Source organism: Ischnura elegans, chromosome X, assembly GCF_921293095.1.
Source record: "Ischnura elegans chromosome X, ioIscEleg1.1, whole genome shotgun sequence".
Taxonomy (NCBI): domain Eukaryota; kingdom Metazoa; phylum Arthropoda; class Insecta; order Odonata; family Coenagrionidae; genus Ischnura; species Ischnura elegans.
The window spans coordinates 27875464-27893278 of record NC_060259.1 but is presented as its reverse complement, the minus strand read 5'-3'; the positions used below and the strand labels follow the sequence as shown (position 1 = coordinate 27893278).

The window sequence follows — 17815 nt, the reverse complement described above, 5'->3', positions numbered from 1 at the left end:
TCTTCCTTCACGGTTCGAACTAACAAAATAAGGATGCTAATCGCATGAACAAAATGACAACATTGCAAGCGATTGTTAACGTCCCTCAAATGAAGATTATCCAATAAAATTACACAAACGTTACTTCATGGCATTCATTACAACTAAAATATAATACCTTTTGCAAGATTTACATACTTGGTAGAAAAAATCACACATAATACCTATTTTTAAGAATGAGATTGCAGGCAAAACATTTCCAACCAAATTAAAAATATATTCCGAAGAGCTTGCTTGGCACGAGAACCCTAAATTTTCACGCTAATTTTACGTTAATTAAAAGTAAATCAAACCTCACGCTGATTTGTGCATAAATTTCACCAGATCCGCGCCATTTTTTTCTAGGAACGCTGCCGTTAACGTATGGGTACTGTAATCCTACGCTAAATACTCCGTGCAGATATAATATTGCTAATTTTTATGCTCTAAACCGGCCTTTACCCTGAAAGATAGAGGCTTTATGGACAGAAGAGGGCAATACTGCACATGGTTGAAGCATAAGAGATACATGCCTTTTTACGCGTCGAATGATCTTGTGCAAGTTCACTCAAATTATAATGGGAATTAAATGTATTCAGCGAGTAGCCGACTAATTACCTGTCGCTCGCACGATCAAGCTTCCAATATTAGATAAGCATTTTCTAATTTAGCTCGCATGTTAGCTCGCTTATCTTTTTTGTAGCAACTAACTCGCAATTTTAAAATTATATTTCACAATACTTGAAGAAAATGAACTGCCATGATGGGAAAATCGTTAAATATCTTAGTTCAAAGGTCTCAAACCTCACATTTGAACTGACAAAAATCGCCATTTGGTAAAACCAATACGGATTTTTATAGATAAAACATATTACGTTTCATATCATGAACCAACTTTTTAACGCTTTGAGTGCCAATCGATTTTCTAGGTACTATTCTTAAAGTGCCGAGGCATTTTTTCCTGATTTTGAGGTTGGTTAGGAAAACAAATTAGGTCTCACAAACAACTATAGGTATATATTCAAAAACTTTAGGAAATCTTTATTATACGTGGTTTCACCTTTTTAATGTATTATTTGACGAATTTTTGGTAATATGAGTTAAATTTTATAATTTAAAGAAAATAGTTAAAGTTAAAAAAAATGAATATTGACTATTGAATGATTAGTGAACTATCAGCATCTATTAGTGACATTGCAGGAGGAGCATTATCGCGCTCTTAGCACTTTTCACGAGGCACTCTATGGGTTAAATTTAAACTTTTAAACTGCTACATGTAGCAAAATCTCTTATTTTTGGGGTTAAAGGATGGCAAAAATTTATTCTCCTTGGTGAACAGAACAGGGTGACAGGCTCAATCTTGCTGGCCCAGAAATGATGTCTCACACCCAGATATGGAGAAGCATAACCCGCCTACGTGTGAAACTAAACGTATACCTACTCAAACATTCTCACCTGTTTTAAAATGTATATATTCTTTCAATGAGACTGATTCCAGTGCCTCTAAATAAAAATAATATAATTTCTGTCAAAGAACATAGGTGAGATATTATTTACCAAATCCAAACGGAAATCTCAAACCTTTTTATAATGGATCATATAAAATTAATTAGAACCTATTAAAGAATGTCATGAATTATCTCAAAATATTTTCAAAATTCATGGATTTTAAACAATATTGTAAACTAATGGCTATTCCACACAAAATATTGTTCTATACAATAAGTCAGTATTATAAACACTACAAAAGTAATACAATCCTTAAAAATTCGAGATTAGTTTCTTTGAATTTTACGCAACTTCAATTAAAGGGAATAGGAGCATTAAAAAAAATTAATGCGAGATTAATGTGATGAAAAAAGTTTATGATGAAAACAAATACGGAGAATGCAGTAGGTATAACACGCATTGCTTCATCTCCAGTGTATGCTGAGTGAATTTAGATCAAATATTTCAAGCACAGGCAATTTACTCATCAAAAAGGTAGGATAAACAGGCCCGGATATGGTGCTAATAATTTGGGTATTAAATCAATTTCGCCATTCACAAAAAATGCGGAGGTATACACATAAATACTGTTGCAATGCATATCCTCAAGCATGAATGATGGATTGTCTACTAGGAACTTTGTAATCTCATTGTGTGAGCTCTCGTTGATACTATGACTGGTAATAAACAAACTGCTCATAACCGACAGCGAACTTGAAAGCGTTGTTCTATTAATGGATAGTGGATTCCAGATGTACTGTCATCAGTTACGACAAATAGAGAGCATTCTTTTGCCTCATTACTATTAACTGGTCCTTTCACGTCTTCCACGTACTGTTATCATTGCGCTTTACAGTCTAATTGGCGTTTTCAATTCTATTGTAATGCAGTCCCATCACAAAGGACTGCGGGTGGCCATTTGAAGGTTCAGAAACGCGTCCTTCATAATATCCCCACTGAAATACCTAGAAACATAACAAGAATACGACATTATAAAACGCATGGCAACAGGGATTTAAAATTAAAATTGGTTCCTTACGAGCCATTACTAGCAATGAGACTCCGATTACTAACTTTGCCTAAGTGATTTACTACGACCAAATTCGATATATATTGACCTAATGATTCATAAGAAAAAAGAATCACTTTCTCGTACGAAGAAAGCACCCTGAGACCCGCGACTTTCTAAACAGCAGTATTGTCGCCGGAAATACCGCTCACATCGATATTCTTACAATTTGGCAACATTTCTGTGCCGTAAATTCCATACATAATTCCTTGCGTAAAGTAAATATTTTATTTGACATCGCGTGAATTGATTCGCGAATAAAGGTTTTGTATGACTTAGCACAAGATCATTCGTCGTGTATGACAGTTCTTACTCTGATATCGGACAATAACATTTCACTGAATAATTGGGACGGGAAAAAGTTTGGTGTGATAGATTGGTGGTTTCCCACCATTTGGATTCGATTTCAAATTTCGCCTCTGTCGGGCATTTTTATAGAGACTGCCAGATCCATATTTGACTTCTTTACGGAGGGCACTTCAAGTGCAGCTATCATCCGTTCGTCGGGTGGGAAGTTAAGCCGTAGTCTCCATTACGCCTTTCGTTAAGAGCACGCTGGTGCCATCGCCGGGATTCTCTCCACCCTTCCTTACCTAACATTCCCTCATGGCGCAAATGACCCCAGCTCTCGTCACTTCCTCGAAATATCATACCATACTAACAATATCGGCGTATTTTGACCATAATTTTATGAGGAAGTAATGTGCTGCTAAACTAAAATTGGCTACAGTTGAAAATTTAATCAATGAATTTCATACAGATGAGAAGGTACTCACCCGGATCCACTTACTGGAAGTTGTTTCAGAAGCGATGTTTAACGGCCCTGAAATGAAGATTAGCCATTAAAATTACACAAATGAAACTTAATTAAACGCATTAATTACACCTAAAATATAATCATTTTTATTAACATTAAAAAGAAGAACTTTGTCCTTTGTTCTTCTTTTTAATGTTAATAATGAATCGATCTTTTTAATTAATTAACACCCCTGACCGGCAATCGGAAGATTCGGGTTCGAATCCCGGCTAAGACAAATATTTTTTCATGGCGAACTTAATCCTTTGGAGTATTTAACTTTGCACACGTGAGCGTGACGGCGTACAGTGTCACTTGTTCCTGCAGTGCTTTAAAAAATGAGTAAACAAAAGCGGAATTAAATAATATTTGACGACTCTCTTTAGTCCAAAATAGTTGGTGCTGAGATATTTATTTAACACATTGCGGACGGATCACGAGTATACTCGTGTTTTGTACACGCCGCCTTTATATGCCACATGCAATGATACATTGCAACGACATTGTTTGAAAAATTACTTATTCATATTATGACATTAGGTTTTATCTTAAACCACTAAAAATTTGATAGAGGTATTGTAAAAAGTTATTCAGATGTAAACCAAATTAAAGTTGTATTCAAAAAACAGTCTGCCTTGAAAAATACTCGGCCACTGGGGTGAATTGAAAAAAATATCCGGCTCTTAATGTGTAAACACAACCCCTCAGCCCGACCGCCACTTCCCGTCTTTGTGACTGGGATGCTCAGGAGGACTAATAAAGCCGTCCAACCGCAGGAAAATCGCGTTCTCGCAAATTGAGGATCAGGTTGAGTGAATTCCTCCGATTATCAACGAGACAATTAACCCTCCACGAAAAGACCAGGAAAGAGGGTCATTGTCACATTTCATTAGGCAGGGAAGCTTTCCCACGAAGACCCTTCGTCACGGCGCTACACTCATTACATTCCCTCTTTGCCATTCTCTTCACATTCCCATCATTCACCTTGGCCGCTTTCCTCCCGCGGCCACACTCCAATGTCGCGGCACTTCATCCATCTTTCAAGGCATGCTTCCTTCCCACCCAAACTTCCAAGCCAACCTTTTGCCATTCTTCTAGATTCCCATCAACTCGGCAAGTTCTCATTTTTCTTCCCAACAGGCAATACTCCCTCCTGAGCGTGTTTTTTTCGGTCTCGAGGCATTTAAGTTCGTTTTCATTACTGCTTTGCTTCCGCCGCCAATTTATTTCGGAAGGTCCCTCACTATTTCAACACCACCTTTTACACCGACTGAGATGGATTTACCGAAATCAATTCTGTTTGGATATCACAAAATATTAACATTTGTGGAATCCCTACCTCTGTCAACAAATAAACTAGCTAGTATAAACAACTACTTTATCTTTCATAATTTAAATTTATTCCCATCCCACCACAATATCTTTCAAATCAACGAATAACCAACGAAATTAAAAGAAATACTGAGCAAAACAAATGTATTTTATTTTACTTTATTTTATGCACTTAAAAATCCTTGAACACCTAACCTGTAATCACTATACGACTATTTTATCGAGAATGTATTAACCTCACCATCACAGCACTTTTTAATGTAAAGATATCCTGATTGAAGGGATATAACTGGTAAAGAGTGGATATGTTGTAAAGTTTCTCGGGCTTAACTACGAAATTTTATAAGAAGTTCAATATCAATACTGATTTAGTTCCATTACAGATTGTCAATAAATCAAAGCTTCAAAAATTTTGATCGATAAATTTTTAGCCAAAATTTTTCTAAGTCGCTAGGAATTCACGGAAAGTTTTACGTACTAATACTTATTGGCCCTATTATTCATAGCATCAAATTTGGTGGCATCTAATTCATGCGTTGCTAATAAAATTGAAACTATTAAAACTGGTGCAGCGCTTCGGCTCCCCATTATAAATAAAAAGGCAAAGCTCATAAAAGCCATTGAATGCACTAATTGCTTGATACCGCGATTATATGACTTATGGCCACCGTTATAAGCAATCAACGCCACCAGTATTCCACGTTCATATAATAAAAAAACACTTTTGCCGAAATATTAAGAGAGGTTAACTGAGAACTTGGGTTTTTAAATCTTCAGGTACGATTTGATTTTAAGTTTACCCAAGGCCCAAACGGTCAAAAGGGATTATTATCAAGCATAGATGACATATTACTTAAAAAAGTATTAATTAAAAATCGCTGTGAGTGGTTACATAATAAAAAGTATTCGATTTATTTCTAGATGTGATCGACTACCTCTCGCGGTGAAGTTTATCTGATCCAAAATGATGAGCTTCACAGATTAAAATGAATATCATTTGACAAAAAATTTAACCAATGCTGTAACAGTTTCAAACTACTTTCTAGATATAAAAATTAAAAAGCGCATAATCGCAATTTTTCCCCCGAAACGGTGATGAGGTATTTTATTTGGAGAGAAAATCACCCATAAGCAACTAAAATCACCAATAAACAACTAATTCTGAGCAAATGCACGGCGGTGCATTTCTTAGGTAAATCGTCCAACAACCCCCATATATATGCTGAGGATGGCGTTAGCATGAATGCGTAAGATAGAGTCAAATATCTGAGATTTACGATATCTTCCAACCTATCGTGAGGAACACATGAGTATCTGTGGCAGAGCCCAAAGAAGCTAACATCCGCCACGCATGTGGTGGGAAATTTTTCGGATGAAGAAGTGAAAAAGAGGCGCTCCTTCGCACTCTTTTGCACAAAATTGCGCTATAAAGCTAATTTCGTTTTTTGGTTTGCTTACGATTCAAACTACGCCAAAAATTCTCCCGTACATCCAACTCCGTAAAAAATAAGAAAACTACAAAGGCGAGGTCCCATTGCATTCCAAAGATTCCCAGAGAAATTTGAATGGCTTTGTCCATCAGCGACGAGAGTGGCGACTTTCGTTAACCCATTGAAATGCGCGGTGGGCAGCAACACATCTACAGGCCGACTTGAGGATCCTCTTCTTCCATCTACCTATGTATACAAAAGAGGATGTCTGTTTGTATGTCCGCTATGCATTTCCATAGGGCAGCTATAATAATTTGTCCATTAAATTGAAGCCTATAAATGAAGTATCAACTTTTCTGTAATATTAGATTATATTATATATTAACTAGATTTCTAGTTCATCACAAGGTTACTTCGACGAAATATTTTACATTGATTGAACACTAATCAGTTTAATAACTGATGAAATTCTCAATTAAGAGAGAAAATTGCACGCAGGATGCTACCACCATATTTATGGTATTTCCACCGACAAGAAACAATCGCTGATCAAACACGTAGCGTAAAACGACATCATAACAAACTCAAATACTCACCGATGTGACTATAAAAGCGCGGAAAAAAATTAAAACCGGAACTGTAGCCAATTTCGCAAATTCCATCAGGGCTGTAGCAAGAAAATGTTTTGGGAGAAAATTATTAAAAGAGACATTTCGAAGTATTTTGGAGACGTTGATTTGATTTCACTGAAGATCATTTCTCCGAAACATTAAGTCCATAAGCCCCGTTCCCAGCTCAAATATAATTATTTTGATCTTTGAGCCTTTTAGAGTCGAGTTTTTCAAATTTAATTGGATTAACTATCATCAAATAATGTATTCCTGAGTAATTATCTAATAATGTGATCGTTAATAATTCAGAGAAATCTAAATCCAATCGTTCATAATTCCGTGAAATCTTGCAAAAATGTGATTAATTACATCAGTCGTCCCCTTCTCAACACCTCTTCTTAACTCCAACTTAAGGATGAATGGCGGTATTTGGTGGAACTGTGTAAGAGGACTGTGTAACTATTCACTGTGACATTCTATTAGAATGACTTAGTATATAATGCCTTCTAGAGTCAAGATTTTTGAAATGTAATCGAGTTAAATACAATCTAATAATGCAATCCTGAATAGTAATCTTACAATGTGATGTTTAATAACTCAACGAAATCTGAACCGAATCGTTAATAATTCAGTGAAATCTTCCAAAATTGTGATTCATTAAATAAGTCGTCGTCTATCTCTACTCAACTCCAACTCATGGGTGGAACTGTGTAACAGGAAGAAAAATCACCAATATTGCAAGTCCCATAGTTTTTTTAATGGTTTGATCCAAGTTTCGACACTATACACTATGGCATTCTTTGAGAATAATAGGTATCATCACAGATACACTAGTATTGCATGTTCCACGATTCGTATGTCCCAAAAACTTTTTAATGGTCTGACCATTATTTTTACACCCTATACACTGTTTTCAGAGTTTCATTATTTATTCTTTATATTCTTTTTAACGTACTTATTTTAATTATTTTATCATCCCAACACTTTATGATTCTTTATTGATATTTTATACAAATTTGTTCAGTTTTCAGTTTTAAATTTCTACAAACCTCACATATTTCTTTTATTCATTGTTTTAATCATGCCTTTTTAACCTGGTTCGTGTTAACTTCTAATGGCTAAACTCAATCTATATTTTATTCCTACCATTTATCATGACTTCCTGAGCGGTGACAGCTACATGAGGCCACTCAAAGACTTGACCGGCTCAACAAGATGTAAGGAAGGAGAAATTCTGCAAAATCTCCATAGACAACTAGGCGAAAGAATATATTAGTACCAATTCCTGTATTCAAGCTCCATACCAAAACAAATACCATGCATAAGAGCCCTGGGGAGGATGGGGCCGGATTGTGGCCTCACCTGGGCCTGGTAAAATAAACAGCAAAGTCAAGTCAAGGTTTCAACTCTATACACGATGCCATTCTTTGAGAATGACATTATGTATTGTGTCCAAACCTGGATCAGGCCATTAAAAAATTTGTGGAGCGTACAATATTAGTGCATGTGTGATGATGTTTCTTCTCGACTCCTCCTTCCACCCCTCCTATCCCAGTCCCAACCCCCAACCCCTCTTCCCCCGTGCACTTCTATAAAAATTGCCGGCATACTGAAAGTTGTCTTACGACTTTGATGTCCTTCGAGCGAGCGACACAAAACCCACCCAAACGCTTTGGCCTCTCACTTCCCAAGCCGTTTAGTACTGAAGCAATGAGTGGAATGGAATTCTCGCCAATAATACGCCCTTACCCTCTTGAAGACCGAAAACCGTGCAGCTTGTATTGTATCTGTAGTCCGAATGTCAAAGTGTTCAGAAACTAACGGGAATTTTTTTTTATATAAATTTATATGTTCCTCCACATTAACGATGCCGCCCTCAAAATAGTCCCCATTGATGTTATTCAATTGTAACAGCACTTCTTCCAATCCTCGAAACTCTTTTCAATCTCGATCTTTGGGATAGCCTTTAGCTCTGTCAGCGATTTCACTCAGTAAAATATATGTTTGTAAAACGACGGCTCTGTAACGTTCTCTTTATCTTAGGAAATAGGTAAAAGTAGGGATGGTCGGATCGGATACCTCGGATCCAAATATCCGCAGATATATCCAAACTCGCGGAAGACATCGGATCTGAATCCGAAATTTTAAATAATAGCTGCACTGATTGCCCCATAAGGGTGAAAAGAGTTCCGATTCTCTCTTCAAATGCGCCGCCGCATGCGATTCTTGTCCTACTCATGAACCGTTTTGTTTGAAAGCTCTCGCAGAGGTTACGTAGGAGAATTTCAGCCGTGGAAAATAAAAAGGCAAAATACGACTGGCACATAGTGTGACTCTTCCCAAGAGATTGCACAATCATCGGGGGAATCTCAGCGTCAGGAATTTGAAAATGCATTTGGATCCGAAAATATCCGATCCGAAAGATCCGGCTCCGAAAATCAAGGATACGATCTGAATCTGGATCCAAAAAAATCCTGGATCCGTCCATCCCTAAGTAAAAGTCATACTGAGCCATGCCTGGCGAATATGGAGGTAGGGCATCATTATAGCATTGCTTTGGTAAAAAAATTCACGAATAAGCACGAAAATCGCCGTGCTCCTAAAAACACGTCAAACCTTAGCGGCTTCCACGGACAAAGAGAACAATAAATACAGAAAAAATGAAAATTTTATCGTACTGTATGGATATTTATAACAGAATTATAAAATAATTGACAACCGGGCTCACCAAACTCCTGATACATTTAAAAATTTATTTTCCGTTATTTTCTCAACGCACCTCATAATCTAACACAGGGGAAGTATTATATTTATATTATGAATATTAAGCTTTTTTCAGCGCCGCTACGCATCGCTTATATTAAGCTACGTGACCTGGCTGATAAACTCACTAATCAATACAGAGCCCAAAATGCCTGAGGACACAGCGATGAAATTGTCAGAATATATTCATCATGTCACGCAAAGGCGCTTTAACAAAGGGTTTTTGCGAAAAAACGATTTTTGGGACAGGTTTCACTCTTCTAGTGTTAATATTTTGGCTTCCATAACAAAAGTATTGAATTCCGTTCACGCCTTTTTCTCTTGCTTTTTTTACGTCGTCAAAACGGATGATATAGTTAGAAAATTTGTATCACAACACGGTAAAAGAAATGCGGCAAAATGTTTTTCGTACAGCTAGCTTTCCAACGTGTTTCGTTTTCTTCTTATTAGAGTATTTGTGATCCAGATTTATCCATTTTTCAACTAGGCATGAACATGTATTTAAGGCATGTCGTCATCATCATCATCATTATAAGTCAACAATACTAAGATTGGTTTCATGTAGCTCTCCATTCCTCTTTCCTATCCGCTGGTCTTTTCAAGATTACGCATTTCTTCTCTTTTACATCCTTTATTATCTGTCCGATGCATCTCATCCGGGGCCATTCCTTGCCCATCTTCCCGTCCTCCTGTCCTCCGATAATTCTCTTCATCAGGCTATCACGCCTCATAATGTGGCCAACTAAATCGTCCCGTATTCTCCTTAAGGTTTTTGAGAAGACTTCTCTGTTCTCCCACTCTTCTTAGAACTTCCTCATTACTTATCCCGTCGATCCATTTGATTCTTATCATTCTTCTATTGCACAACATATCAAAGGCCCTCTATTCTTGATTTCTCCGTGGCTATCATTGTCCATGCCTCACTTGTAAGTACTCTCCAAACGTAATTTAGTTTAATGATACCTGATAATTTTTAGTTACTTCTATGCTTAAATTTCCCGCTGTGAGTAGATATTGTTATCTTCGCCTGGGCATAATATTTCCATAGAGTTTATGCATATGTCGAAAGTTTCAACTCTTGACTTTTCTGCTGCTGTCAAAGTCAAAAGCGTCAGCTTCAAGGCATGTATAAAAGCGATAATTCCTCTACCTAATAATACTGTAAAAAGTAAGCCACTTCTTTAATAAATAATCATACTTTTGTCTCCACCACCCATTGATATTCAACGGACGCCTTTAAATAGGTTTTTGAACGATTTTTTCCGGGTTGAAGATTGGAAAGATAAAATTTAAGTTTGTGGAAAGTGTAACCAGCAAAGAGAAGGCAAGAAAATGAGGTATTGGCGAATGAATAACATTTGAGGCTTCCATCTACTAGCCGACGCCGTGCAAGGGAGGGAACAAAGTGACAGATAGCCTGGCTTATAATTAAATGCCACTTTCATTAACGCTGCATATCCACCTACACATTTTATGCACGTAAGCGCCACAGCGACCTAAGAGTTATTATCTGATACAGAGCCGATGATTGTGTAGACAAATTTGAGGGCAGCCCTTTGAATCCACGAATTTGAAAAACCAGAGTAGCCATCAAATGCTGCAAATAGCTGAGGGCTACATATGATGATGACGATCAAGAATGACGGGCAGCGAGGAACAAATATTGGATCAATTCCATATGACAGCAAACGGGGCACAATCGGGTGAGACCGGAAAAGGGAATTATAGTTGGGGAAATAAAAAATAAGGACGCCACTCTCACCCGTGTAACTCAGGGAGAATTTTTATGAATGGTTTTGAAGAGCGGGAAATAGGTAAGTCTGAAAGCAAAAAAATAAAGCTTATGAAATGCGGGTGGGGAGAAGGATTGAAAAAGTAAGATGGATTAGATGGAGAAGGATTTAAATAAAATAGATAATATGAGAAATGAGGAGGCTTAGAGAAAAGTAAAAAAGGGAGATCGATCCTAAAGGAGATAAGGAAATTAAACTGGCTCGTATCCGAATTCCGCACATTTTATGACCGTCAAAAAGGATCGAAAAAAAAGGTTCAATAATCCGCACACCTCCATTCCGAAAATGACAAGTAGTTAGTTCTTCCGAATGTAATAGGGGTTGTGCATTTATTTGTATATTTGCGTTTAAGGCGTCGTGTGAATGAGGAGGTCCGTATGTCTGTCCTCTATGCATTTTTATACGGCAGCACGGATTGCAATCAAAGGTAGTACGTAGGTGCATTTCAGTCTGCCAAAGGCCATGGTGGTACTTTTTGCTGTTTTCGACGCGTCCTTTGCGTCGTTTTCTCAGTACCGTTTCTTACGTCCCACAACTTCTGCGGTTGGACATCCTGCCGGGTAGTCGCACCTCTTAACACGCTCGAAGAGAAAACATATCTCAAACACTTAACCATTACTCCTTCCTGTGCAAACCTTTTTCTGGGGGATGCGTTGGCACGACGTTTATGGCCTAGGCGCATACAGAAACACAACGATCAAGGATCAAGTTCCAAAATTCCCACTTCTCTAGGTACTGTACTTCCCGAGCAACTCCGGGTGGCCAGCTAATGTATAATTACTGTGGCACAAGGAAGATGAAGGGAGATAAGCATTAAAAATGGGAAGGGGAAAAATTAAATTGGTGGATCCGGAGGAGATCCACAGCTATGAGGAAAGGAAGAAGAGAGCTCGGGGAAGAAGAGGATGGAAACAAAAGAGGTATGCAGGACCTGCCAGGAGGCAGAACGGCAAACGATGACGATGACCAAGGGGACCGCATAGAGGAGGCCTAATTCCATCCCAATGAAGGGCGATTTCCGTCACCACTTTGGTCGCAATTAAATCGGTTTTCAAAAATATACGCGGCGCGGTGATGAGTGCAATGCGATCCACTTTTTTTACCAATATTTTGCAGTATAATGTTTGTTCTAGCGTGGAATAGCATTGAGCTTTAATGGATTTGATAGATAACGTCGTAATTTATATTAATTCTGTTAAAACCGCTAATTATTCCTTATTTCCCCGCGAAATTCAGAGCATTTTGTCCGTCAGCAACGCGAGTCGCGACTTTTATAAACCTATTTAAATGCCCTGTGGTTGACAACACAATTAGGGGCGAACTTGAAGATCCTCTTTTTGCAATATTCATGACGATGGCTCTCCCACGGGATAACAAGAAGTGACTCTTGTCTAAAATGTCACTCACTCCGACAATCGAGAAAGCCATGCACAAAACATGAAAAATGATTTTCCGTCCGAGCTCGAGAGTAAATCAAGTGTCCCAGTGTGAACGGGGACTGAGGCAGTGCAAGTGCATTGGCCGAAGTGCACTCCCGCCTCAACAGTCAGCACAGAAGTCGTTCATGGATGGCATATGGGGTGGTGTACTCCCTTCTGCTTGATCTGCCCGCTTTAACCCCGAGAGCCTCTTTAACCAGCTAAAATCGATAAATTTGGAATGAACTTGTATTCCTTGTTTTCACTGCAGTGGAGTGTCAAAACCTGTAATATCACAAGGCAAGAGGCCAATTAAGTCAGCTGCTTTCATCATGAATCAGAACTTGTCAATTAATTGCGTAAATAGTCATTCCCACCGGAGAACAAAAAATTATTTTGAGTACTGCAAAATATTTTCTTTTTGACCGTCGTAAGATTCGATCTAAGAAGAATTTTGCGAATAAACTGAAACAAGTGATAAAACCCACTCTAAACTATTATAAATTCATGAACGATAACGACACACCCTATGAATGCCTACCGAAATCAGAGCAATGAGCATGAGATATAATTTTTGTGCACACTTTTTTCCAATTTTTTGCCCATTACTACTCTTAAAGACTTCGTATATCCAAATTAATTCTTCTTTTCAACATTCTAAATTTGAGACCACTACGAAATATTACCCTTCACAATAAAAGTATAGTAAGCAAAATAAGTGGAGGGAATTAAATCAACATAAAATGCAACCGGTGTTCGCAGGCAAAGCTCTCGATTTCAGAAAAGAAATAAACTATTTCGCTCTCATCAAATGGAACAAAAAAAGATGAAGTTAATTTTTAGTTCAAGCGCACAAACGTCTCTGGCAAGCGAGCCAAATGAAATGCTAGAACACAATGCAACTCGCTTTAAGGTACCCGTTGTTTTAATCAGAAAAAAACCGGAGCTACCCGACCACCCATGGTCACGCACACCTGTAGACATGCCCGTTTTTATTCCCGAGCTCCGGAGTCTGAGAGCTATAAGGCTGAGTGAAGAGGTCGGCCGAGGTAATTACTTTGCGCGGAATCGAAGCCGATCCAGGGGGAAAGACAGGGTCGAAAAAGAAAAATGGAAGGACATTTTAATGAAATGGACGACGAGCACGAAATATTTTATGAGAAACGAAAAACGTCCCGTTCGGCGAAGGAGAAAGGAGTTTAACTTTCGAGAGGAAGGCGCCCTCTCGCGTACACACGCGCCCAAATGGAAGCAGCCCGGCGAATGTATTCACGAGACGGGTGGGCCACGTTCACATGGGCGCACTTCACTCCACGAACCAAGGTGACGACCATAGAGAGAGGAATGGCGTCCAATGGGGTCGTTCACTCAGGCCCGAAATCGCAATTTCATAGGATAATTCGACCACATACCCACTCCGACCTCGAAACTACATAACCCTTCTACCTCTTACCCTGCACTTATATAGTATACCAGAAGGCCACCCGGCATTGCCCCGTTAAGGCCGTTTCACATGATCATTCACAGGATCATGCGAGCAAAATAGAACATGTTCTAATTTTCACTGAATGATCATGCGCATGAAGGTTCATTCGCGAATTGTTCTGTCATACACGGTGAATGATCATGCGAATGAAATCATTCGCCGAGAATAGCGGCCTTAAGGATAGTACCCATATAAGTGGGAAATTTGGCACTTGGAATTCAATGTCATAGGATTTTTATGTTTTCTCTTTGAGCTTGTCAAGAGGTGTGCCTACCCGGCAAGATTTTTAACCGCAGATATTGTATGACGTAACGTAACAAATGGTAATGCGAAAACGATGTAAATGATAAGTCGGACGCAACAGAAAGTAGTACTACAGGGTTCGATAGCAAGGAATGCAGCTATGTACTAACTTTGGTAGATATTCGTGCAGCCGTATGGAAACGCATAGCGGACAGACACACAGACATCCTCTTTCATGAATTATATCCATAGATTGGGATTGTACTGTAAACCTTTGTACTCCAAAATGATGCCTTAGCGTCGAAACACGTAGTAAAGTCAGTACCCCATACTTGGTAAAGGGATCTTGGGACAGAGGGGAATTTTTACTTTTTCAGATTGGCAAGTACAATAAGTTTTTATTTTAATATGGTACAGACGTTAGAAAAAATAGGTGTTTCAAGCAAGGTGAAGGTATCCCTAACTTAAGGCAACACAAAAAAAGTAAAAATAAATAAAAAATAATGATGAGGTAGCAATACCTTATTTTATTAGTGCAAGGGCTCTTCAGAGATTTTATTAATATTTACAGTTTGAGTTTATTTCCTACAATACTTTTATTAATGTTAGAACATAAAATCTGTCCCAAGTATGGGCTTCTGACTACACCAAATAAAAGTATGTGAAAATTTTACATAAGGCTGCATATCTTCATTCAGCTATTCCCCCATTACTTAAAAACACAAAAATGCAATTCCGCCGCCCATATTTCATAAGTCAATGACGTCATTAAAGTTCTGGTAAATTAAGTCGTTTAGCGAGACCCGATCCTTGGCGTTAAGAATCGCTAACTGGAGTGTTAATGACCAAGAAGCGCGTGAGACGGATGCGCTGGACCATAGAGTAAAAGTGAAACGGTGAGCCGCCCGGCAAGAGTCAATGACGTCATGAATTCATCGAAAAGGGTAAGGCCGTTGATATTTCGCCGCTAGTTGCTCGAGAAGCAGGCGACGGATCGAAAAGCTGATAAATATGGGTCTCTTTACTTTTTTACAATTGCAATCGAATTTAATAATAAAAAATGGTGAACGAGCCAATTCTTCGCCGTTAGACCCAGTCTCGATGGATGCCTGCGGGAAAAACTTTAGCTGGGTTAAAGATGGACTCTAACAAGCCACATGGATAGCACCGAGAAAATTACAAGTTCACACTACATAAAGAGGACAGCTTATTACGTATTGGGGCTTGATAGCTTACTTATTGGCGTTTTTTTCGAGAGTTACCTTTGGTCAGTGATATGGGCTGAAATATTACCGGTCAGCCGGTTAAACGTATCCATAGCTTCCAAAGTTTCGGCTGTCGACTCACGCACCATCTCCAGGGAAATATGTGAACTCATTTGATTATCACCGCACCATTTCACTTACTCATTTCCCTGAAATTGGTCCCCGAGTATGGGGCCGAAATGTCGGAGGCTATGTAGACACACAAGAGAGCCCGAAAGAAATACCTGAACATTTTCTCCGGCAAAGCACCAAGTCTCATGCTTCCAGATTCTTGCAACAGGCACGTTCCGTTTACTTTCCTGTATGACTATGCATACTTAACGCGTACTATCACACTTTGAAGTTGATTTTTTTTATTTTTAAATAGAAATAAACAGTAATTTAAAATTGTGCTCGATTAATGTAGATGCGGAGACTTATTTTTTTAACTAACAAAACCTGTGGTTTAATTTTGATATTTTCGCTCATTTCCTGGAATACCACGATTTAAAACACATGAGTGACTATTCAAACGAATCCATCCGTACGCATTCAAAAATCTCTGCATTCTTATCAAACAACGCGGGAAACAACTGAATGAGGAAACGATTGATGTCATAGAGTTTAAGGCAGATCGGGCAAGTAAAAAAATCGATAAATTCATCCACTCCAGTAATTCAACCTGTAGATTGGTGGGATAGGTGAGAGTAGGCCTCATCCTACAATAAGGCAAAGGTGTGTTTATTTAACACATTCAGAGTAAGACAATTCACCCACAAATTATATTAATGTGCAAATAACTTTCAAAGCCTATATACTAATCGAGCACGATATAAATTACTGTACATTTCAATTTAAAATTTAACAAATCTACTTTGAAGTATGAATGTGTGCGTAAACCATGTACAGTTATAAAGGAACTAAGGAAAGTAAATAAAACTTGCCTGAGGAAAGAAGAGTCAAGAAAACATATTGAAACATTGAGTGTGACCAGGTGCTTTCCCAGTGAAATATGTTCAAGGGCAGCGGCACTTTTCGAGGATTTTAAGCAGGGGCTGTCCAAAGACTTCCACGATGTTTTCCATTTCCAACGATTTCTTAAAAAAAAACTCACATGGTTTATTTGATGCAACCTTACAGTTCCACCTGACCTTAGTCATTTGCACTTTGTTGAGTAAATAAATATAATTTTACCTTCGTTTCATCTTCTGTCTTTCATGGTGCCCCCTGAAGACTCAGAGTAAAAAATACCCTAGGGCAATTTCCTGCTTCAGCGCATGTGGCCAAGATTGAAATGGAAAAATCCGTGATTATGCGGCCCCCCATCCCTACCTCCGTTCCTGGGAGGTTTACTGATTGGCTGATTCCGACGATGCACAGTGGGCTGAAATCGAAAAATGCTGGCCAAAAATGACAAAAATTACAAATTAGTTCAAAGGCTACCACGCACCCTGTGAAAACCATTAACTGAAAAAATTTCCGGAAATGAAAAGGGCTCGCTAATAAGAGGTGCAATTGAAATGAATAGGGTACTGAATGGAAAGCGTGGCTGTTTGAGAAGACATAAACGGCAAAGTTTGAACTACTCACGACCCAGCGACTACCACAATGTGCACCGACCGAATGCCCTGTTATTTCATGAATAAACAGCAAAAGTTATATAAATCTTCTTCCATATGATTAATAAGATGATAAAGTTCGCTAATTACTGGAAATACCCATTTTTAAATTCTTTTATTTCCCCCGAAGGCTTCTCCGAGAATGATGACTAATTGTAAGACTCGTATCTGCCAAAAGACATATCAGCTTTAGTTTCCTTCTAATACACGTTCTCCAAAGACTGATAAAAAAAAGTTCTATGGGTTCCAAATCAGATGAATAGGGATATTGAAAATGTAATTGGAATACTTGGAGCACATTTGCATATTTCTTCAAGCATTTCACTCCCTTCCGGTTGGTAAACGTGAAAAAAGGAGTAATTGCAATAAAATATCAGACATATACGGATGCAGGCATGGTTTCCTCCTTTAAGCATTAATTATTCTTCATTTCAGGGGTCTCAAATAATGACTGCTGTAAAATTAAAAATATTCTTATGCAAATTCATACTAATGGGTTAAACTT

At 38.3% G+C, this 17815-nt stretch overlaps 1 protein-coding gene across 4 annotated transcripts in view; it reads right to left on the bottom strand.

Moving 5' to 3' along the window:
- Positions 1-17815, bottom strand: part of LOC124170556 (Ig-like and fibronectin type-III domain-containing protein 1) — a 381562-nt gene that overhangs the window by 244421 nt on the left and 119326 nt on the right. For 3 of the 4 annotated variants that reach the window (XM_046549349.1, XM_046549352.1, XM_046549350.1), the window contains one exon: positions 3352-3398. The gene's annotated coding sequence lies outside the window, so the exon portion shown is untranslated. The remainder of the gene's footprint in view (positions 1-3351; positions 3399-17815) is intronic. The other variant, XM_046549351.1, reaches the window with a different exon arrangement.